Source organism: Argentina silus (assembly GCF_951799395.1).
Source record: "Argentina silus genome assembly, chromosome: 17".
NCBI classification, from domain to species: domain Eukaryota; kingdom Metazoa; phylum Chordata; class Actinopteri; order Argentiniformes; family Argentinidae; genus Argentina; species Argentina silus.
The window spans coordinates 14217740-14242369 of NC_139671.1; the positions used below are offsets into that span (position 1 = coordinate 14217740).

At 46.4% G+C, this 24630-nt stretch overlaps 2 protein-coding genes across 2 annotated transcripts in view; one reads left to right on the forward strand and one right to left on the reverse strand.

Annotated features, from left to right (window-relative positions):
* LOC310818174 (breast cancer metastasis-suppressor 1-like protein-A) overlaps window positions 1-24630 on the reverse strand; it is a 409511-nt gene that overhangs the window by 103360 nt on the left and 281521 nt on the right. The gene's annotated exons all lie outside the window — the stretch shown is intronic.
* The window catches only part of nrxn3b (neurexin 3b), a gene marked incomplete at its 5' end in the record, with an annotated part of 217078 nt that overhangs the window by 100612 nt on the left and 91836 nt on the right, over window positions 1-24630 (forward strand). The window lies entirely within an intron of this gene.

A 24630-nucleotide genomic window follows, 5' to 3' on the forward strand; every position in this document is an offset into this window, starting at 1 on the left:
GCTTGCGTGCATGCATTAATGCACGTGTTTGTTTGTTTGTGTGTGTGTGTGTGTGTGTGTGTGTGTGTGTGTGTGTGTGTGTGTCTCAGCCTGTAGAGTGTGCTCCTCAGTGGGAGGCAGTGATACGGCCCATGGATCTATGTAACCCAGCACACATACATGCATCAGGTCCTGCTGAGTGTGCCTCTCCACGGGCCTGATCTTAACAAACAACATCTCACACTAGAGAGTTACTGCTATGGGGCAAACATACAAGTCTCATGGGCCGGGGGTCGGAAGACGGATAGACACGAACAGCGCAAAATAATAGAATAGTAATTGACTTATTTACATGTCCAACCCACTCTGGCTTTAGCTTCGTTATAGCTTAGCTAACCTCTGCTTCTGGAGCCAGCCGCGCCGTGTGGAGTAGGTGACAGGCTGCAGGCAACACACAGCCCATTTTAATTGAATGAGTTGACTGATGAGCCGGTTGGAGTTGCTTTAATTTGCATGGTTGGCTAAACAGATGTAGCATTATAAAGTAATGTGCTGCTGTAGGCCCCTCTGGCGCCGCGCGCCACGGTGGGCCGGTGGGAAGCCGGGATAAATGATGGAGAACGGAGGGGAGAGGATGTTTCACGCTAAAAATACTCAAGTAGGACAAGTAGTGGTTTATGCGTGCCTTGGATGTGGGGTTTCTCAGATTGCGTTCGGGGCCGGTTTAGCGGGGCTGGAGTGAGAGTAAGGTGATTCGGAGAGCTATCCAGTCAACCAACGGGGGTTATTGGTGTGACAGCCTCGGTGGTTTGTTTGAAGGTGGGGCGTGTGTGTGTGTGTGTCGTGTGTGTGTGTCGTGTGTGTGTCGTGTGTGTGTGTGTGTGTGTGTGTGTGTGTGTGTGCGAAGATAAATCCAAGGTTAACAGTTGCCAAGCCCTCCGGCCACTCCACAGTGAAAGAGATGAGAGGAGGACGTGTTCCCTGTAGAGAGGCATGTGCTTAATGGCAGCTGTTGGGGTGCAGAGGTGCTCAGTGTCACAGCACTGACAGCACAGAGACATATGTGTCACACACACATGCACACGCACACACACACACACACACATACACACACACACGCCCGACCTTCAAACAAACATCAGCGGCCGTCACACCAATGCGCACACACACATGCGCGCACACACACACACACACACACACACACACACACACACACACATGCCCTACCTTCAAACGCACGCACACACAACATGTGACTGTGGGACCTGGTGGTGGTGACACACTCTCGACTTGGCAGAACATTGGGTCTCACACTGGGAAGAGCAAGGAGCCATCCTGTGTCCGTGGGGGTATGAGGGGGATGTCACAGCAGAAGACATGGTTGAGGTTGGCTGTCCGCCACCCACACACACACACACACACACACACACACACACACACACACACACACACACACACACACACACACACACACAACAGTACACACGTGTTTAATGCATGGAATGGAATGAGGAACGGTATTAAACACGTGTGTTTACAATGAGCCTGTCGCCATGATTTCTGTCTCTCCACCAGCTTTCCTTGATACAAACACACACACACACACACACACACACACACACACACACACGCACCCACACACACACACACACACCAGATGACGCCTGGCAAGGTGAATACATCTCCACATTGGTTCCAATGACAGATGGAGCCAAGGTGCAATCTAGCAGACAAATGATGCCTTCATTAGGACGCGCCACCTCATGCCACCGGCAAGTGATAAATGCTGCCCTTTCCCAAGCCACATTTGGAATGTCAGAGGGGTTGGAGGGAGGTATGGAGGTATGGAGGGATGGAGTGAGGGAGGGAGGGAGGGAGGGAGGGAGGGAGGGAGGAAGAGGGTACAGTCACAAAAAAGAACCGGCACAGAGTACAATAGGATTGTGAGTGATGAGCCCTGAGGTATATCTATTGTTTTCCCAGCAGGTACTGTACAGTAAGTCAGTGAGGCCGTTTTCCAATATCAGACAGTACATGCCGTCTTTAATGTAAGTCATGTGGTAATGCATTCTAGTGCGCGCCAATTGGTATGCCGGTGTGGACGTGGGAAAACACAGCCTTGCCTGCTGCTGTCTGGGCGATTCGGAATGGAAAGCCCCATCTGTGTGTCTTCACTTCAAAGGCATGTTGAAGTGATACAGGGTTTGCCGATATCCAGAGAGTCATTCAAGGAAGCATAAAAAAGACATGAAGTCAGATATGTGACAGGCCAGGCTAGGCTAGGCCAGGACGCTGGCTGGCTGGCTGGCTGGCTTGCTTGATGATTTCTGTATGTTGTTGCAGAGCAGAATCTTTGACAGGCCTCATATTGTCTGGGAATATTGCCCACCCCCCCCCCCCCCCACCCCCCATCTTCTTCTCCAGCTGCTGCTCTTCTTTGCCCTCGCTGTAAACGCAGAGTGATTGACAGAGAGAGAAAGATAAGGGATTTAGAGAAGAGAGAGAGAGAGAGAGAGAGAGAGAGAGAGAGACAGACAGACAGACAGACAGACATCAGTGGACAGAAGTAATAATGTCATCTGCGACTCTCCAACCTTGAATGTCTGAGTGAAGTCTGTTTGTTGATACGGACATGATGAGAAACTTTTTGTTGACATTTTTTATCGTTGAATCTGACATTGTGAACGGGCTTGTTGATGCTTTGCTGCAGTGCAGGAACTGTAGATGGCGAAGGCAGGTTGTCATAAGCCACGTTCAACAGCACTTTAGATTATGTCACCTTGTAAGTGCTTCATAATTGCGCGTTAGTTGCTTTGGTAAATAATGACAGAAGTGATTAACATGTTTCCCAAGCAGCGGCAACTTTTCTTATTTCCGTAATAAATTGCATTTAGCCAAACTTCCCCTGTGAAAGCCCCCTGTCTAATTTGGCTTCGTTAAGATCCACGCGTTGTGGGGGAATGCATGAAAGGATCTGGGGTTTAGTCTTTTTTATGATTCCACCCCCTCCCCTCCCCTCCCCTCACCCTCACACATACACACACACACACACACACAAAACCCCTGCTGATCAAGAGAAACTACCTCTTTGATGTATTGCATATGAAAGAGAGTCAAGATTCAACCTTTTCATTTTAATTCTTTAATTTCATCATCTATCTTGCTTTAGTTAATTTGTACCCCCCCCCCCCCCTCTCTCTCTCTGTGGCTTCCAGCTGCAGTAAGATGGCAGCCACATACGTTCTGTTTTGCTGTTTTTTTGTTTGTTTGTTTATTTATTTTCTCTCTCTCTCTCTCTCTCTCTCCTCATTTACAGCGGCAGGTGGGTTGGGTTAGTTGGCGTTCTGCATTAGGAGTTTTGATGGGACTGGCGATGCGTGATATTGTGGGGCAGTCTGAGGGCGCCCGGCTGAGGTCAACGCCATCTATTGGACACAGCCTTAGACTCCGCCTCTCAGCATCTTGGAGAGACAGGACAGGAGAGATCTAGGTCACCTGTCAGAATGTGTCATCAGTGTTATATGACCCACGTATGACCCCCCCTGTGTTGAGCAGAATGTCTGGAAACGTTGAGTGAAAACTATTTGCAGTTGAGCAACTTTAATTCAAAACAACGACACACAATGAAAACATCAACAGCCAGCTGTCATTGAAGACCAGGCCGAGGGCCAGGCAGCATGCAGCAGAGTATGTGTGCATACACACATATGTGTACATACACACATACACACGCATGCATGCACGCACCCTAACCCACACCCACACACACAGAGACAAAGACACACACACACACACACACACACACACACATACACACATAGACACACACACACACACACACACACACACAGCCGGACGAGAACACAACAGGCACAGCAAGACACAACGTAATTGTTTTCATATATTCATTAATATCACAAAATGTTCCGCTTTATTACTAAATGTTCCGCTGTGGGGGGAAGACTCATGATTCCATTCACATCACAGCCTGAGACACAGTGCTCTACATAGAAAGTTAAAGACAATAGAAGGTCCTACATTTCTCATATAGGCCTATTCCTATTGTCCTTCACACCTCTCCGGGGAATAAACCTGGGAGGTCTTTATGCAGTTAGAATTCATCTTAGCATGACACACATGAAATACAGTCTCCATCAGCCACAGCCCACAACCCCTTCCATCATCTGTCCTAGAGCCTTCAGAGGTCAGTGTAGTCAGAGCCCCAGGTGCTGATTTGTGTCCCATTAGAACATCTGGTATTTGACATGGCGCTGTGGTTGTGGACCAGGGGAAAGCTGAGGGGGTCTCTCTTAGTTGTTTGGGAGAGGCGGTGTGGTAGGGGCCAGACAGGGTGTGTGTGTGTGTGTGTGTGTGTGTGTGTGTGTGTGTGTGTGTGTGTGTGTGTATGTGTGTGTATCTCTGTCTCCTCTCCAGGAATTTTGTAGTGATGACAGTGGGTTTGTACACACACGCACACACACGCACACGCATGCACGCACATGCACACACACACACCAGGCTCCGCAGGTCTTCTGGGGTGACGGCGGTGGGCCTATTTTCCACATGACTGGCCTTTGTTAGAACCCTGCCGAGCACACAGATCTCCAGGATTGATTTTGCTGGGGCGCAGTAAAAGGCAGTGATTACCATGCATGCACGCTGGCCAAGCTCTAATAACAATCCCATCTTCTCCTCCTGCTCTTCCTCCTCTGCTCTCTTCTTTTTGAGCCAAGGCTGAATGTTTAATTGTCAGGAGATAAGCATAATTATTTATCCATTTTAGAGAGAGAGAGAGAGAGAGAGAGAGAGAGAGAGAGAGAGAGAGAAGAGGACAGGAGGGAAATGAGGACCAGGAAATGTCTGCAATTCATCTCTTCTTAAGACAGGATGGTTTAAAGGATGGAGTTGTGTGGTAGTATAGTAGTAATACTATTAGCTTACTGTAGTATTAGTAGTAGTAGTAGTAGTACTAATAGTAGTAGTAGTAGTAGTAGTAGTAGTAGTACTAATAGTAATAGTAGTAGTAGTAGTAGTAGTAGTAGTAGTAGTAGTAGTACTAATAGTAGTAGTAGTAGTAGTAGTAGTAGTAGTAGTGGTAGCAGGGATGGACTAGGACAGTAAAACTGTCCTGGACTTTCAGCCAACGGGGGGGGGGGGCCCAATGGGCCTGCCACGCCGGAGGAGATGGAATAGTGGGCTGTGTCGCTCATAGTGGACTGTGTTGTTCACTGGGCCCACAGATCCAGCGGCCCACCTGGAATTGTCCCGGTGCTCCAGATGGCCAGTCCACTACTGAGTGGTAGTAATGCCAGTCGTACTTGTTGAAGTCGTACTGTAACAGCTGTTGTAGAAGCTGTGGTAAGAAGTGCCTTATTAACCCCCTTATCCAAGCTGTACCAGATGTCTCCACATCAGAGCATGCTTCAGTACCCGTCTCCTAGTAGATTAAAAGGATTCATTCACCTGACGTGTCAACTGCTGCATATGGAGTTTCAAACCACTGGGTGGCTGGTTATCCCTGAACGGTGGGCCTTGTTCAGTAGAAGCACTAACCTTCCTGTTTCATATCCCACCTGGAGGTCTACAGACCCACATCAAAGACATCCAACATCTATCAACATCTCCGTCGTACCCTGAAGGTAGTCAGGAGAGTCAGAAGTGGCTCCTACCACACACACACACACACACACACACACACAGACGAAGAGAGCGGACAGGAATGAGGTTAATTAATGATACCCACCAGCCCCCCCCCCCCCTCGTGCTCTGCGGCTCACATTGACCTCAGCACGACCCTGGCGTCATGGTGTTTTAGAGCTGCGGTAGCGTTTGATATCGCCGAATCCCACAGCAAATACCCCTGAGAGTGGCGGGGCGGGATTTCCCTAACCATAGCAAATGTATTTTAATAGCAGGAGAAATGGCGGTTGGCGTTTTCCCTCTCCGTGCGTAGAGATACCGTAGGAGCTCTCTGTGGCCCTGGATGTCTGATTTCAATTCCATTTTCAGAGGGAAGGGTGGAAAATTCTAATGAAATGCATCTCCTACAATACCCTCCCTCACCCCTTTCTTTCCGTCTTCAAAGCGGGGCTTTGCTCTGTTTTTTAGGGAGAATAACTTCTATCACTTCACTCATAAGACATCTGTTTCTTCATTTCAACCACATTAGAATACGTTCTTGCTGGAACAGCAACTGTGGCGCCTCGGAATCAATCATCCTCATAATTGCTTTTAATCCATCTGGATTCCCTGACTACATGGTTCTTTTTCATCCACTCAACACTGCAGTATCACAGCCTTACAAGCTGCTGCAATGTCCACACGGTAGAGTTGTTTTTGATCAACACAAATCAGTTGATATGCAGCATGAAGCGATTCGATTAGAACATGTTCTCGTCTCTTTACCCTTTAAGTACCCTTTTTGTAACCTTTATGTACCCTGACTCTGCCCCTCCACGCTTTCCCCCCTCGGAGTCCATTCTCACGTGGACCTGCAGGTAGTGGCTTTTAAACTCCTAACTCGATTTAGCTGTGAACCGTGTCCATCCTCCTCCCTCCCCCTCTCCTCCTCTCCCCCTCTGCCTCTCCAGTGTACCCTTGCACTAAAGTAGCGGGGAAACAGACTGCGTGAACGAATATATATAAGAGAGAGAGAGAGAGAGAGAGAGAGAGAGAGAGAGAGAGAGAGAGAGAGAGAGAGAGAGGCTCATTATGGGTAGTGCTGCTTTATCAGTGAAGTGCAGCCTCCCTCCAGTGGATTGAACCTCTGTGTTTTATAAATGTGACGGTCTATTTGAGGTTAGCAGCGTAGCAGAGTTGAAGAGTTCACCTATGGGGGGATGTGGGGGAGTTACCTCTGCTTCACTCTGAAGCGGTGGCACCGGTCCTCTACAGTGACGCTGAGGCCAGCTAGGCTAGCTACTGTAGCATACGTACAACACAAGTCTGCTTACAGGTACGCTCTCCTGTCGTGGAGGAAGGTGAAGAGACGAGTTGTGTCATGGAACTGATGGGGGGGAAAAAATGTTGTCCTTGTCACCTAGCTCAGTGAAGCGGAGAGAGAGAGAGAGAGAGAGGGAGGGAGGGAGGGAGGGAGGGAGGGAGGGAGGGAAGGAGAGAGAGAGACAGAGAGAGAGAGAGGGAGGGAGGGTGGAAGGGAGGGTGGGTGGGGAGGGAGGGAGGGAGGGGAGGAGAGAGAGAGAGAGAGAGAGAGAGAGTTAATTATTTACTATAGCTTAGGTGAAGAAAAAGGTACAGCAACAATCTCTAGGGTTTATGGAAGTGTAAGGCGATGGAATATGTAAACAAAATGTCTTCACAGCTTTTTTTCAAGGATTACTAAAACGCTACAGTGTCACCTCCCGTGTTCACGTGAATACAGCGCTTTTTGTGATTTTTGTCTGCAGCATGAGATTGAATGATTAATGGCAAAGCAGGATATTTGTGTTGTTCTGCTGTCTTATGGACGGTGGTTGTTTTTTGTTCGGTCCTCTAATGGTTGGAGGACTCGATGATTCTGAAATAGAGAGAGAAAATGAGTTTTCTCTGCCTCTGGCTATGGCCTGGCAGACCTATCTCCCTGCCCGGTCTCTGCCAGTGACCAGCATGAGTGAAGACAGTGGGCATGAGAAATACAGAAATAGAGGGATTATGTGTCAGTCACAAAGGATGTGAGCTGTCCAACACAAATGGGATGATGGCACAGGCTGGCGCCGGCACAATGTTCTCCACACATAGATGGGCAACACACACACACGCGCACACACACACACACACACACACACACACACACACACACACACACACACGTGCAGGCACACACATACTCACACTCACACACACACACGCGCGTGCAGGCACACACACACTCACACACACACACACACACATGCTTTGAAGCATGACTCCATCACTGTCTGCCTGAGGATCTGAGTGTGGGCTTTAAATATGTGGTGTTCACATACAGTACAGAATGCTTGAGTTTAATGGTGATTGCACTCTCACAGAGCCTCGCTCATAAATGATGGACAACACACAGGCGCAGACATGCATACAGGATTTAGAAGAAAATACACAGTGTGGGCGGAAGCCCATTTTCCGACTGAAAAGTCACCTGTTTGCACAGAGTGGTCACCCTGTGGGAACGTGTGTGCGTGTGTGTGTGTGCGCGTGCGTGCGTGCGTGCGTGCCTCAAAACTACTCTCATTCACACTTACAGTCTCTAAACCCCGAAAGAGGCTGTCAGGGGTCCCGTTATGAGATTTTCATGATGGATTCAACAGGATGCGTCTTAGACAGACAGAGCACGATTGTCGTGGCGTATGCTAGTCTTTAAGGCCCTGTGTGGCCTTGCCTTGGGGGAAATAGTAGATGGATGCAGATGGCCTTAATGGAGGTCTTGAGAGGATGGATACAGTCATTGGTCTTAATGGGACCTACGCCTTTATTTATGAGACAATCTGCTGTGATTCCTAACAAACGAGCGCCAGTATAAGGCCATCACTGTCAGCATTATCTCTTAAATGTAGAGCCATAACTCAAACTGCACACTGCACGCGCGCGCGTGTGTGTGTGTGTGTGCGTGCGTGCCTGCCTGTGCGTGCGTGCGTGAGCTCAACGGGAGGCACTTTATCGGCCCTGCTGGAGGTTTTTCATTTCATGGACGGGAAATCTCTCATTTGAGGTTTGCTGTTTGCTGTCGGTCAGCTTCGTTCCCGCCATCTGCTTCTCCACAGTTTGTGCCCTTTACGTGGAAATCAATAGTCGATCAGTTGTCCAAGATGAGTGCCTCAGTTCCACCACAACCTCACTGGAGGAAAACAGGTTGAAGAGGGATCAATAGAGATAGCTGTTTGAGGGTTTTAATTTGAAGATGTTTCGCAAATATTGACAACATGTTGTTGGGACTCAATCATCGTTAAGATCCCAACATCTCAATAACAAAGTTCTCCATCTGGCTTGAAAATGCCACTATAAACACCAATTAGTATTCCTGTCACTGGAATAATGAATTCCCTGCTTTCATGTGACCGTGTAGGAGGCTATGTTTGGAGAGAAAGCATTGTGGTCTATGTTGATGGGAATGAGAACAATTGCACGTGCTAAATGGAGCCCAGCTTGTCATTACAGTTCCTTGGCAGACTGCTATTCTTAACGTTGCTCCTTTTCAGTTCTACACAATCATTCTGATGTTGATATTCTCCAGCACTCTGAGACCAGTGGGAGAGAGAGAGAGATAGAGAGGGTTCGAGGAGACTGACCACGATCAATACTCTTATTGATTAGCTGGTTTGTGTTCATACAGGAGATGGAGTCTGACATGGAAACTTAGCAGCTGAAGGCTCTATCTGACAGTGCTGAATTGAATACGATCAACTTCAAACTACCCCTTGTTTGGACAAAGTATGTATCAGCATACTAAGAGCACTACCTAAACTGTAGCCTACAGTATGTTACATGGTGCACATACATGGTACATATACACATACATGTGCATTGTTTTGTGTGAAGTTGATTATATTTTAATTTGTGAATGTGTAGTCACAGCTTAGTGTGTGTGTGAGTGTGTGTGTGCGCGTGTGTACGTGTGAACTCTTGTGTTTTGTGTTCATTCATGCATGTGTGTGTGTGTGTGTGTGTGAGTGTTTGTGCTATAACTAACGTGTTTATGTTTGTGTAAATTCCCTGACATAAAGTGGTTTACCCCGCGGCCGTGTGATTTAACGTGACGCATTGCTCAGCTTCTTCAATCCTTTGACTTTTTTTTTGCGCGTACGTACCGTACGGGACGTGACATTCAACATTTATGGTTTAGAGAACCCTACCGCCATCTATAATTCAACAATGAGAATCTCTGGGATGAAACTACCTTAGGGGGAACCAAGGCCTTTGATAACCCTCCACTACTTCTATAGGCACTTCTTCAAGGTAGATTCATGATTTATTCAGCATATGTATTTACGTATCATCGTTATGTGGACAGCTACAAAGCAGTACAGCATGTGCGTCTATGTGATGTGTGTATAATCATATTTTTTTACCTCAGAGGTTTACCTCCATAGTGTCACCAGCTACCTCTCTGCTGATGCGGAACTCTGCAGCAGGCAGAGAAGTGTAACTTTGACAGTGGTTTCGAAACCTGGGTCTCTCACATCATGGAAGACATGCTAACTTGCTAAGCTAAAGCCTAGGCGTTCAGTCCATGAGCTAACACGTCTTTTGGTCTCAGGCAAGGCAACTCATGACAGAGATGTGGGGTTTTTTTCGAACCACTTCCGCTACACAAAGCAGAGTAGAGCAGCACCGGAGGAGTTGCCTCTGAGCCGTGACTCCAGATAGCTGACGATGTTGTTGTTGACAGAGTTCTACTCTTATTCTTCTTCCCCAGTGACTTCCCCTTTGAAGACAGATTACTGTGGATTAATGCAGACGACCTCAGTTGTTGACAGTACCTTATGGCACCCAGGGAGCAAATGTCAACTCAGGTTGAGACCGTGTCCTCATTTCTCCTCAGTTCAAATAACCAACGCCTGGTTTGACAGTTTAACTCTGAGCCCCCCCCCCCCTCCCCCCCAGCTCATTTATTCTTTTGGGAGCTATTTTCAAAAAGATAACCGTCACTTAACAGATGAAGCCATTATGCTTTAACGGTGTGGTTATATTTATATTTGACACAGTTACTCCTCCTTTTACCTAAGCGAGGCCTATATAGCAGATTTACCCAGATTGTTAACTGTGATGGTGGATGGTGCACCATGTTGCAACGCCGCTCGCCACGCTCATTGCATATGGGCAAACAGCTGCAAATCAAACGCCCCCATCAAATCATCGGCCCCGTAAAAAAAAAAAAAAACCCATCTCTCAGTTTCTCCTCACAACATTAAATCCATTGAACTCTTGCTGCACACGGCGGTTGCTTCTATATCTGGGCCAGAGTAATTAAACGGCATTCTCCTCCTCCATTAGTGAGATAATTAAGTAGAGGAGCATGCCTCATCTCATTGCTCATTGGTATTAGAGAGGAGAGCTCGACTCTGAGGCGAAATAGATGTTACCTCGCATCACCCCCCCTCCCTGATAGATCTAGGCCCACTGTACGACAGATGTAGGGAGAGTGGAGGATGGTTGTTGTCACAGTAACGAGCGCATTAGCTGTAAATGTTATAAGTGGTATTTTTTGTTTCATGAAGGTGAACTCATATTGGATCACTCTGTGTTTGTCGAAACAAACATTTTGGTGACAGGCCTGTTAGTCATTGAAACACGTTATACCTGATATAACATAATGGCACGACACTGTTTGTTTGTTGTTTTGTGCTTACCTCCTGATAATGTGTTTGTTCTCTCCAGGATTCTCTACGCTGTTTGAATTAGGATTCAAGATTAACATAATCATTTGCTATTTGATAACATGCGTCTTAGTCACGTCCGCGACAATACTGCACGCAGATGTTTCGAGCTGTAAGATAGTGCTTCTAGCAGGGTTGAAATATAGGTAGGGAGAAAGGAGTGAGAACAAGATATATTTGTTTCAATAACGATCAATACCGCGGCCAAATGTGAGGGCAGTCCCACCTTCTAGAAAATCCCAATATAACCCTTTCTCTACCTATTATGGTATTATCCTATCAAGGATTAATGGAGATTATGGCAGCGTATAAAATGGTATTTACAGTAGCATGCTGCAGAATCCTGTTAGTGGTATGCACAGTGTACGTTGGTAGCATACCGCGTGGGTATTAGATCAAGGGGCTGTAGTACAGGGTATTCTCAGAAGTTCCATACAGTATACCGCACAACCCCACCAGATACAAATCAGTGTATCAGCCTTTGTTAGAAACCATTGTTAGAAGCTATTCTTTACTCCCTGTGTGTAAGGTGCTACACATTATCAAAGCCAAGTGTCACTCATTACCCTCGATTTCCTTCAGAGAGACGCACACAGGAAGCCGGGATCCAGTAGCAGCAGCCCACCCACGTTTCATGGACGCTGTGGGTTAGAAAGGCCTTCCTGTCACGTTAAAAGCCTACACTAACGCTGTCATCAGAATGTGAAATGGGAAGATGTCCAGGCAGATGTTCCTGTCCTGGCTTGATTGCCTGGATGAGACCCACCAGGGAGGACTGCACTTAGCCCAGAGTGACTCAACAGAGAGAGAGAGAGAGAGAGAGAGAGAGAGAGAGAGAGCCAGCCATGTGAGGGATATTGCTGTGCTGCGTTCTGTTCCATGCAGAGTGAAATATTGACAACAGTACGCTCCCTATCCCCTCACCCACCTGCTCTCTCTCTCTCTCTCTCTCTCTCTCTCTCTCTCTCTCTCTCTCTCTCTCTGGCCGGGGTCACGGCTTTTGTTATATTTGATTCTGTTTGGATGGAGTGTGCTCGTTGTTTGTGTGTTTATGATGGTTTACTCAAGGCTGGCGAGGGACAGGTTCTACTGAACTGTGTGTAAACAGGCTTGTTGTGTTGCTGTCTGCTCCATTCCCAAGCTGTCCTTGATCAGACTGAGGAACTGGATCTTAATGCATGTTGTTCATTCTCTATAAGGCCCTTTTTTTTTTGTGTTCCTTTTGCACGTGATGGAAATGAGAAATCACACTGGGACATTGTCTAACCCTAACACATCAGACGTGATGTTTAGTTATAAGGCCTCTCTCTCTCACCTCTCTCTCTCTCTCTCTCTCTCTCTCTCTCTCTCTCTCACCTCTCTCTCTCTCACCTCTCTCTCTCTGTCTCTCTCTCTGTTTCACACACTCTAATATTTGCATTCTCAGATCCCCCTCTGTCACCCTTTCTCTCTCTCTCTCTCTCTCTCTGTCTCTCTGTCTCTTTCACACACTAATATTTGCATTCTCCGATCCCCCCGTCACCCTTTCTCTCTCTCTCTCTCTCTCTCTCTCTCTCTCTCTCTTTCTCTCTCTCTCTCTCCTACAGCCGTACTGTAGCGGGTGAATGCAGCAGAAAAGTGGGTCTGATAACAGACCATAATTACCCTGCTCCATATTCATGAGAGCTCCCTGTGTGAAATGTCAACATTTGTGCGTTCCGTCGTCCGCTCCTCCCTGCAGCTCCTTATTTAAGCAGCACAGGAGAGATGGGGACCAGGCCGTCTGGCTACGCCGGTGTCAGAAGTGGGCGGTTGGAGAGGGTGAGGGACCTAATTGAATATGTACAGGTGAAGGGGGGTGAGCTGGGGACGGGGCCTGATTGTGGTTAAAGGGGTCCAGGCGACTGAATCCCAAATTGTGAACAAGGTGTCAGCCAGGTCTCGCCTGTGTGGAACGGGCACTATTTGGCTCCCCGGTCCAATTAAAAAGATGCTAATCCATTTGTACCGACATAAATAACAGGGCATAGTGAAATACGGGACATTGCTGAATTTAGGCAAAGTGGCTCGTGGGTCTTGTTCAGGACAAGGCTTATTTTCATACACAGGTGGTTACAGTAACACACAGGAACGAGTCTTTAGTCTTAACACTATTTAACATTTCAACAATGTTTGCATACTAGCTACCAGCAGGGGAGGCTGAAATCGGACGACGAGCTCATCGTAACGCAATTCCTCATTCCGTTCCATGCATGACAATGAGTCTGTTTGAGTCTGTTTATACCTCCACCAGCCTCCACTGAGCCGGAGCTGTAAATGCCAGTGTGCCTCCCCTTCATGACTGGATGACAAAACATCCACATCATGACGACCCCGCCGCTGTCATTTGTGCACTGACTGAATCGCTGTCCCACACCTGCTAGTGGACCTGAATGCGGCATACTGCATTCGAGCATCCCCTTGTGTGAGCATCACTGAGCACGGTAAAGTTTTGTTTAGATACACACTCTCTTGCGAGAGAGTAGCAGCACTAATGCTGCAGCTGTGCGGTGTTGTCCTTGTCACCTAGCTCAGTGAAGCGGCAGAGAGAGAGAGAGAGAGAGACAGACAGAGAGAAAGAGAGAGAGAGACAAAGGGGGGGAGAGACAGAGGGAGAGAGTGAGAGACAGAGGGGCATAGACAGAGAGAAAGAGACAAGGGGAGAGAGACAGAGAGAGAGACAAAGGGGGAGAGAGAGAGAAAGAGAGTGAGAGACAGAGGGGCAGAGAAAGAGAGGGAGAGAGCGGAAGAGAGAGAGACAGATACAGAGAGAAAGAGAGAGACAAAGGGGGAGAGAGACAGAGAGAGAGGGAGAGAGAGAGGACTTAAAAGTCCAATGTTTTTTTTATATTAAGTACTGCTGTTTTTTGTATGCTTTGATAGTGTTTTGTTAGCCTCATTTAGTTCTAAGAGACAGAGAAAGAGAGGGAGAGAGTGGGAGAGAGAGAGAGAGAGAGAGACGCTACCTTTTAACAGGGGGCAATCAGCTGTGACTTCAAAGCAAGGTAATTGTCCATTGTTTTCCAAATGAGCTGTCGATCAGGCTGGAGCCGGCCCTGCGGGCACGCGTGTGGGATGAGAGACAGGTGTGAGCGATTACAGTACATCTAGCAGCTACGTGTTATTTCATGAAAACAACAAGAAGAGAGAAATGGCTTTTTGAATGGGAGGACCAAGCGTTCGGCGTCCTTTTTCCATGGCCACTCAGCGGTACGGTACTTGAGCACACACAATAAGGGAGGCCATGTGCTGGAGCCAGCAGAGGGTCACGTTCATTGTCAATAAGTGGCTTGTGCACCAGCACTATTGCTCGAAACATTCGGTTGTCATTTTTGGAGGAGGCGATGAATAGATGTTGTTATTTCTTTTATGGTCCTTATCTAAGGTCGTTGACAAGGTGCTTTGTGGGAGGCAGCCATATTGACTTTTCTCAGTTAAATAATGGTATTCCCAGGCCATGCCACTTATGCAGTGGGATGGCTCTGTGTGTATGAGGTGTGCATGCGAGCAAGCGTGCGTGTGTGTGTGTGTGTGTGTACGTGTATGAGGTGTGCATGCGAGCAAGTGTGTGTGTGTGTGTGTGTGTGTGTGTGTGTGTGTGTGTGTGTGTGTGTCACAAGGCGACATGAGCATATTACTTGCATGATGGTCCCTCACACCATGATCACCTCATAAGCAATCATCTCTTTCTCTCACCTGCGGCGCTCGATGGCGAATTACACATCACCAACGCCTCGCTGATAACCCTGATATTCGTCTCTGACGAGTCACAATCTATATCTCACATATTGCCTGGGAGTTGTTCAGCCAGGCCGTTATCACAGAGCCCGGACAGTGGCGGGAGGTAGATTGGGTACACACCTGAGCTCTCACAGGTTACAGAGGAGCGGAGCACACTTGGGCTACTTAGCAGAGAGATCAGAGCTCTCTTAATGTCCCTTGGTGTTTCACCTGAAGGTGTCACGGTGAATCAGTTTCTGTTTGATGGAGTGCGTGTGTGCGTGTGTGCGTGTGCGTGCCTGTGTGCGTGGCTGTGTGCGTCCATGTGTGGTGGGGGGTGGGGGTAGGTGGCGTAGGTAAGGACTGCTGACCAATCATCTTTGAGACTGACAGGTTGGCAGGATGATTGACAGAATCCCCAGTGTGTGTCTTCATCCATCACAGGGACATTTAGTTGGACTCCATCCGAGACGCAAAATGTCAGATCAGATTGCTTGAAACCTGTGTTCTGAGAAACAGTGTGTCTCTGCGTGTGCGTTTCCCTATCTAGGGAATATGTGGATATCTTTGTTTAGCCGGCTCTTTTGCTCTTCCAAAGCATAGAAAATAACGCACTGTATCAAAAAATAACTTGAAAAGAGAAATTGCTATATCCAAAAGTAGTCTCCTCAAATATCCTCTTTCACCCAGAGAAAAAACATCATCTAGTAAACTCCTCATTACACAACTTTTAATTTCGCCAGAATCCAACACAAGCTAAAATTATCCTTGGCAATCAGTTGTAGCTGTTATGCTATTGAGTGATGCGTGATTACCATGATGTTGGCCATTCTAGAACCCACCCAGCATTGGCTAACACTGGTAGCGAATAGGACCAGCTCTTATTCACGGGACCAAATAGGTGTAGCACCTTTGACAGCAGTTATTGGCCCTCAGGGGGCCATTACTTTCACAGGGTTACACTTAGGGCCTTGTTCAGTGCTTTGCCTGCACGGAGAGGGAGACAGCCTAGCTCTCCAGGCAATTTATTCCCTTTGCCTGTGTGGACTTCAGAGGCAGGCCGAATCAATTTGAAACTGACGTTTCTCAAAGTAATATCTCTAGCCTGTGAGGCATGGGGAGTTCTTGCTCTGTGTATGAGAGGGGTGCTTGCTTACACCTGAGGACTTAGGAAGGAAGGAAGGAAGGAAGGAAGGAAGGAAGGGCCAGGCCCTATCCGACTCAGATACAGTTGTACAGACATGTGCTTCTCTGGATAATGTCCCATTTAGGGTTTCATAAAAGTATGACCTATGACCTGACAGGATCCGAACATTCCCGAAATGTTGGGGCAACTAAACATTTTAAGTTTGCAGGGTAGTTATTGAAAAGAGTTGAGGCTGAATGACTTGGCTGCAATCATGTCTCACTATTTGTTAGTTTGTTTGTTTGCTGGCCTTTTGACAGACAGCATCTGTTTTGTACTGCAGCATAGTTTTACCAACTTTTCTCTCAGAATCCTCACGTTGATCGTGTTATGCAACAATGAAATGACTTGATGTCAGCTAGCTTCATTCTCAAGGCTCTTTTCAGTTATTGTGAGAGGCCGTTCTGTTTTCCATTCACCGGTCAAGAGCTTTAAAATCTGACTTTCCTCACAGCTCTACAAATTCGTTCAATTTAAAACAGTCTCTTTTCTCTTTTGTATCCCAACTGCCAGTGTGTGCAGAGGCTTTGAATCACAGCCTGGACTTTCAATGTGTCTGTTATCTGCTGCCTAGCTGGATAAATGGGATTTTCCTCTCCTCATCTGATGAACACATCGGCATGTGGTGAGAGATGGCAAAGTCAGTGGTTTGCGCGGGGGTTCACTGCTGGGCGCTCGTGTCGAATAAGAGGTTGGGTGCTGGACTTTAACTGTGTGGCTCTGCAACAGGTTTCAGGGTGAGCAGCAGGGCTCGGCCCTGCTCCCTATGTCTGTCTGTCTGTCTGTCTGTCTGTCTGTCTGTCTGTCTGTCCACTCATCTTATTAGTATACAGTAGGGGAATTAGGCCTCATTCATAAGTCATATGGCTGTACTGCATTTTTAATCAGTGAAACCGACGGTCACATTTCAATTGCCTCCTGTCAGTTATGATTTTATGAATCATTCATAATTAAGTCGGTTAGTCAGGCTGCGGTATGAAATGAGCAGATCACGTTAGGGCGTTGGGTTGGAAATGGCTCTACATGTGTGTGGGTGCATGTGCACGTGTGCATGTGTGTGTTTACTGTGTGTGTGTGTGCGTGTATGCGTGCGTGGGCGCGGGGGCGCGTGGGAGCCTGCGTGCGTGTGTGCTGGACCAGAAATACTTTGCACCCCATTGGCTCTCACTGGCTTATAATTAGATCAACATCAGAATAATTTATGAGTGAGAAATCAGTATTTAGTTCTACCTTTTTGGGCTGGTCTATTGGGGTTCTGCTTGTGTCTGATCCACCGTGATGTGAGTCCTACAGTGATTTCATTCTGTCTCTGTATAACAGTTTGTGGACAGGTTTAGGTGTGGGAAGATTATTATTATTATTCAAGTCTGTTCCCAAGTCTGGCTTAGTCTTTGGCTGTCACATTTAAGGGTGATGCCTGTGTTAAAAAATGAAACGCTCAATGCCTCCGAGCCCCTGCACTGAGGATTATCAGTGGTTCAGTGTGAAGTGTGGAGTTGTAGATAAAACAACAGCGCTCACTCTGAACACACACACACACACACACACACACACACACACACACACACACACACAGGCACAGAGCTCTGGTTGAGGGGCCTTGAAGCCTGACTTTATAGAAGGCTTCAAATGCTGTTTACTGTAGTGCTGTCGATATTATTGTTGTTGTCGTTTCTCACTAGGGATATATGCCTCGTTCCTCTCTTCTTCTAGCACTGCAGATGCCTGGGAACGATTCCCCCTCTTTTTTCCAATCTCCCTTTAAAAGCAGTCACTTCAAAAACACAGAAGCTTGTGCTGTTTCTGTGTGGGGGTATTGATATTGAAATATCACACGCAAATGTTTCGCCTCTAAATGGGCCAATGTGACAGTGGAGAAACGGAATTAACCTTGGATTAAAAGATAACATCTTCACGCTCCAAAGTATTCTTCATATTCAAATGGACATGTCTGTACTGTATGTACTCCATCTCCTATTCATTCCATGTTAGCGGTCACAAATTCTGAAAGAATATACACCGTAGTTGAATATCCACTTCCTTTGAAAAACTGCCCTTCAATTAAAATGACTTGTTTACAATCGTTATCACGATTCATCACCACGTTACGCAAACGGGGACAAATCTCCACCAACACCCTCGAGCTTCTCTGACATTTAAAGCCAAGTTGCGTTCAGGTTGCGTCTGTGTACAGTTCTATACAGCACAGTAGGCTGCTGCATCCATCATAGTGATACCTCAGAGAAATGTTTTTTTTTTTTTTTTTAAAAAGACTAATTAGTCATGATCCTGATGAGTGTTAATTACCAACCCAGCACGAGGCTCATGCAAGTAAGATGCTTATTGGATCAGTCAGGGGCCCAGGGATTTGGTAGCGGTTTCTGACTGCAGCGCTAACACAGCATCTCTTTGCTAGCACGCTCTGCTTCGTGTGTGTGTGTGTGTGTGTGTGTGTGTGTGTGTGTGTGTGTGTGTGTGTGTGTGTGCACTCGGTCTTGTGAGCTGAGCCGAGGCCCACTTGTGTGGGTGTTCCGTGACTGGCATCAAGAACAGGAAGCAACGGGATTCCAAACGTCTGATTGGCTGTTGAAAGCTCCGGCACCCTGATGGGAAGCTCTGATTTGATTGTTGATCACTGGACTCCTGCTTTTTTCTTCCATATAGAAAATCGCTGTTTCTGTATTTATGGCACTTCATCTCTCTGTGTGTGTGTGTGTGTGTGTGTGTGTGTGTGTGTGTGTGTGTGTGTGTGTGTGTGTGTGTGTGTGTGTGTGCATGCGTGAGTACGTGTGTGCATGCGTGCGTGCATTATTCAAAGAAAATGTCAGACAATATACTGTGGATGATTCTAAATGATTTACGTGATGGGAATACTCTCTACGTAAGAACCAAGCATATTTGCTCTCCTTTAATCCTCATCAATTATGAATCATCACCAACTACACTTTATGAGCCATTTCTGCATACGATTCTACTAATATTTTTCTTCGGTAATTGTTTGGAATTTTACTTTTTTTTTTAATATATATTATTTTTATATTATAATTTATATTATTTTTATATTATGTATCTTGTAAGCAGGCCACCCCTGAAAACGAAACCTTGATCTCAGTTGGACACCCTGAATAAATACAAAAAATATAAATATAAAAAAAAGTTTTATAATAATTTCCTGTAATAAACTAACAGGTAGAAACTCTCAGACTTAAGCAGTGAACCTCATTACAAACCATTAATACCTGGAGGGCTTTGTGAAGATATATTTTGTAGAAGGGGTTAGCTGAAAGCAGACACAGAAGACTTGCATCGCAAGAGACCCAAGGTTAGTGCAATGGAACATAGGTTATTACCACTAGATTACACGCTCATTTAACTTCATATATAAAGCACTAGAAGTAGTAACAAGTTGTCTGCTATCCAAAAGGCTTATTTGTTGTCGTAATCCACTAGTGTAAGATGTAATTCTCAGATGCAGTATAAGGGGTTACTCAGTGCAGATAGGTACCTAATTCCGCTCCATTCCATTGGCGTTCCATTGGCTCTCCCTCTGAGGGAATGACACAGAGAGGTGTGAGGAGACAAAGTAACACATTTCGTACTGGTCTATTCTGGGAAACTGAGTCAAGCTGACATACACGATGGAGACATTTGACACTTACTGTACAGATCAAAATCACCTGATGCAAGGTTTCATTCGACCCTAGTGAAAATAGTACATTCATTCCAATGAATGATGATTTAAACAACAATACAACATAAAAACAACACATCATCAAATCACAGGAACATGTTGAATCGCAGCCTGTCGAGTTGTGTGGACTTAGTCATAGTCATAACCCTAACCCTAGTCATAGGGATGATGATGATGATGGTGATGATGATGATGACAGTAAGAAAGCCTGGTAGAGTGAGACGTCTGTCACTATCTCAGTGTTTTTATGTGGGAATAAGATGATACTTACTACAGTGGAACATATTCACTATGGTGACAATGTCTCATTACGAGCTGCTGGAGAGTGAGTTACAGTATCTGCAGTTGCAGCTCACTTGGGGAGATAGTTAGCCAAGTTATTCAGATCTACGTGTGAGGGAGAGACATCTGTTGTATGCAGATCAATTCTCAAATTCATTTGTATCTCCGCATGAAGGTGGTTTGTTAAACAGGGGAGGCATCTGTTCTGACATGTAATTAAGCTCATTATTTTAAGATCCTTCGGTTGAGTGGCTGTCCAAGGTGCGTCATTTACAGCACAATCCACCTCATTTGCATTTTGCAACTAATTTGATATTCTTGGCCCCAGATTAGACTCAAGGTTTCATAATCCTGAGACTATAGTCCTAGACTGTATGAATGAGCTGTGGCTCTCTGAATAATGTACTGGAGGCTGGTGGAGGGAGATATCAGAGGATGGGTTCATTGTAATGCATGGAAAGGTATCAAACACCATTCCTTATTGCATTCCATGCATTACAATGAGCCTGTTCTCCAATTTCTACCTCCACCAGCCTCCCCTGGTGTGTACTGTACTGTAGGTACTGCATGGGTTAATGTGTGCACTTCTGAAGAATCTACTCTTCTGTATATGTTATTCAATGAAACTGCAGCCAGAGGAAGACAATAGGATATATGGCAAAACTAAAAAGCTTTCATCTTCATTCTTCTGGATTTGGCAGCTTTATGGCCCTGTGTGTGTACTTGTGAGCCATCTTTAAACCCAGTCTGGAGTGCTGGTCTCCGCTGACGCAGACAGGCAACCCACGCCTGCTTGCCAGCAGACTTACTGCTGGTATATTTAGACATGGAAATGCTCTCTAACTTCGGCTAAGGGAAAATCACTCCACTCTTTAAATAGTTGAATGAATATCATTGGATTTTTAATCAGTTCTTAAAGTGATGCCACTGGGTTATTTGTATCATACAGTCCTACAGTTCTAAACGTGGTGCTAATGAGCAGAAACAGGTCCCGGTCGCTTGTACCGAATCCATGTTAGAAAGTCGTCAGTTCTCACCGAAAACAGCATCGGTGTCACACAAAACTGCCTCACTTCTCATCCCAAATGTTCTCATTCTCCTACCTTTGTTGAAACGGCATCATTCCACCTCGGGTAAGGCATCAGCTATCATCGGTGGATCAAGACGTCATCATCCTCAGGTGTCAGTTCTTATTTCCATTCCTCAAACTACAGATGAAACGCTTTGCACAAGCCGACCGTTCTAGCTTGCTATCGGCTTAGCCCACAATGATTCCAAAGCTCAAAGCTCAGAGTTGTGTGTTGCGCGTTATAGCTACCGCAGAAAAGGAGATTTCAGTTACATTTTATTATGTCTGCCCAGAGCGTGAATCATTCTTGCCTAAAATCTGTCTCGTCATTGTGGAGACAACAACATTGTGTAACCAGCGTGTACAGTTAGGTGGTTTTTCATGTCAAACTGTATGAAATGAGCGGTAGATATAGGGTGCCACACGCAACTTTCACTAGCTTTGTAATCATTATTTGATTAACCGATAGCTGGCTATAATAGTCGTGCAAAGCATTTCATCTGTGGTTTCTGAGGAAAATGGAATTGAAAATAAGAACTGACACCTGAGGATGATGCCGTCTTGATCCACGGATGATAACGGATGCCTTACCCGAGGTGGAATGATGTCGTTTCGACGCAGGTATGAGAAGAAGAACGTTTGGGGTGAGAACTGATGCAGTTTTGTGTGAGAACTGACGGCTTCCTAATATGGATTCCGTACGCTTGACCGCAGTGCCCCCGTGTCCACAGTGTGGTGCGTATTTGTGTGGATTCCACGCAGCCCAATGTCACAGGCACTCCATACTAAATGAAAGTGAAACTTAAAACTTTAAATGTAAAAATGTTGCCACTGATAAACTAGGGTTCCCGTGGCTGAATCAGGTAAAACAGTGATTCAATTCATATTTTATATGTGTACAAACTATACATCAACCATCCAGACCCAAAACGAGAAGGTCATTTCCAAAAATAGTTGCGATATTCCATAGCTTCTATTTAACTCCTTCTATGTATGTCCTATATTTTCTAATAGCAGCGTTCTGTTTGATTAGAGTAATTTAATAAGTAATATGTGTTAGCATAAATATATAATTAGTTTCACCCTATACCATTTGTTTTTCCTTTTTCTGATAATCAACTGATGTCATAAAAAAACTATTATTATCTCTCTCTCCAGTGCTTGTGAAAACTGCTCGATAATTGTGCCCCCGGGGAAGTTCCAGATAAGCAGCATGTCTTTGAAACCAAGAGAACAGATGACAAATGGGATGCATAGATATAGAATAACTGAAGTGGTGCTGTGTCTTCAAAGATAAACAATGAGTCATAAGAATGAACGTAAAGTTTTGCTGTGCTAATTGCAGTGGTTTGTCATCTTATAATCAGTAGCAATGTAATTCACAGTCAATGCAGTATATTCAAAATGTCCTCCATAACCTAGTGTAGGCCTAAAGAGATTATGGAAGGCCATCAGTTTGTTGTTCTTGAACTTATGTTGCGTTTAGGGGACTGTAATCGTTCTCTCTCATATATATATGTATTGAAACGCGGCTCCTCTCCCTTCAGAAGCAGTAAGATGACAGAACAAGGACTAGAAGCTTTTGTTCTTGTAATTTTTTATTTTAGATGGAGAAGCTTTCCCGTTTGATATTCACCAAATCTCTGGAAGCGTGCATAATGCAGGGACTTTTAGCTCTGCTTCAATAGGCTTTTAGAGACATCAAAACACACAGTAAGAGGAGGTCACACAGCTTCACAGAGGAATCATCGTACCAACGCACCCAACCTGGTTTGGGAATGATGATTCTATAGATATGAAACAGCATCGCTAGTGCCCGTTCATTCTCCTTCTTCCTCACTTGTTCCTCTCTCCTCCCTGTTCTTTCTCTTCCTTCTATCGTTTCCTTCGCACCCTCATTCCCATCCTTTCCTTCCCTCCCTATCTCTCTCCCTCCCTCTCTCGCTCCTCCTCTCCCTCCCCCCCTCCCTCCCTCCCTCCCCATGACTTAAGGCTGCTCACTCCTCTGCAGTGGCTGCCAGCCCTCCTGATTTGCTCGCAGCTCAGAGAAGATTTGCATAGGCTGGCCCACTTGTGAGTTCTCCCCTCCTCCTTCTCCTCCTCCGTCCCATCATCTTTGCTTAGTTTCACCTGAGCCCTCCGCTCTCATCCTCTCTCTCTTTCCCTCCCTCCCTCCCTCCCTCTCACTCTCTCTCTCTCTCTCTCTTTTTCTCTCGCTCTCTCCTGCTCTCTCTCTCTCTCTCTCTCACTCTCTCACTCTCCCTCAACAGTTCTCGTTTTCTCATTTTCTCTCGTCCTTCTCTCGCTCTCTGTCTCACTGTCTGCGAGTCTGCGAGTTTCTTCCGTGGAGTAATCAGTCTGAGGCTCCCAGGGTTAACAAGCCAGGCGCGGCACATCTCTGGAAAAGAAGAAGTATTGTTAAAAGATAAAAAAAGGATATGCCAGAAAGAAGGAATAGTGTGCAGCTTGCTGATTGCTGAGAGACTGACTGTGAGAAGGCAGTCCTTTCTGCTGAGCAGTGAGCAGACAGAGAGGAAAAGCTGACAGTGTGTGTGCACTGTGAGTGTGTGTGGAGATCTCTCTCTCTGTCTCTCTCCCTACTGTATCTCTCTCTCTATCTATCTATCTCTCTCTATCATTGCCGGGGCTGTGTATCTGTGGCTCGCTGGAGCGGAGGAGAGCGGAGCAGAGGCAGAAGCAGAGGCAGAAGCAGTGGCGCAGGTCGCTCCCCTTACCGCCACACACACACACACACACACAGACAGACACACACACACACACACACACACAAACACACACTCCACTTGTGCAGGTGAGGGAGGGCGCGTGGGGATAGACTCCAGGTGCTGACGACGCGTGTGCACACACACACACACACACACACACGCACACACACACACACTCGCTTGCGGCTAGAGCACACTCATTGGTCATCAAAGGACCTGCCATGGGGCACTCCAGCTGAAAGAAGAAATAAAGACATATTGGATTGAGAATCAAAGAGGAAGAAGCTGCAGGGAATCCTTTCCACTCTGAGAGGAGAGACCAGGGAGGAGGAAAAGCTGAAGAAACACACTTTGTTTGGAAGGGGAGAGGGTGTTGCTGGATTTTACACTGAGGAGCTTGTATAGATTTTTTGCTGTTTCTACCATGGGTTTTGCTTTACTACCAGGAGGTCACTTATTCTGAGATACCCTTCGTACCCGCGCTACTCTTTCCGGTCTCCAGGGGGCGTTGAACCATGCGCCCTGTTGGGAAGCCCCTGTGCTGGGTCTGGGTGCCCTGGATGTTGCGTCTGGTCGTGACCTGGGTGGTGGTGGGGTCAGCCTGGGGGAGG